Source organism: Phalaenopsis equestris, unplaced genomic scaffold (genome assembly GCF_001263595.1).
Source record: "Phalaenopsis equestris unplaced genomic scaffold, ASM126359v1 Scaffold235290, whole genome shotgun sequence".
Lineage (NCBI taxonomy): Eukaryota > Viridiplantae > Streptophyta > Magnoliopsida > Asparagales > Orchidaceae > Phalaenopsis > Phalaenopsis equestris.
Window position 1 is genome coordinate 71,353 of NW_018253173.1, and position 226 is coordinate 71,578.

The following is a 226-nucleotide window of genomic DNA, read 5'->3' on the forward strand; positions in this document are numbered from 1 at the left end:
AGAGATAAGGAGGGGGTTAAATCAAAGTACTTGCCATACCACATGTCCATACCCTATGGTGCCATTTTTACTGATCATCATAAGCTTTAACCTTGATCCTACCCTTGGTTAGCCACTTTAACCCAAGATAAAGCCCCACATGGCCAATCCCCAAACTCATGCCAATAAGCCACCTCAACCCAAATTGAGCTGAGAGATCCTCTTCTTGACACCTAAGCAGATGGGC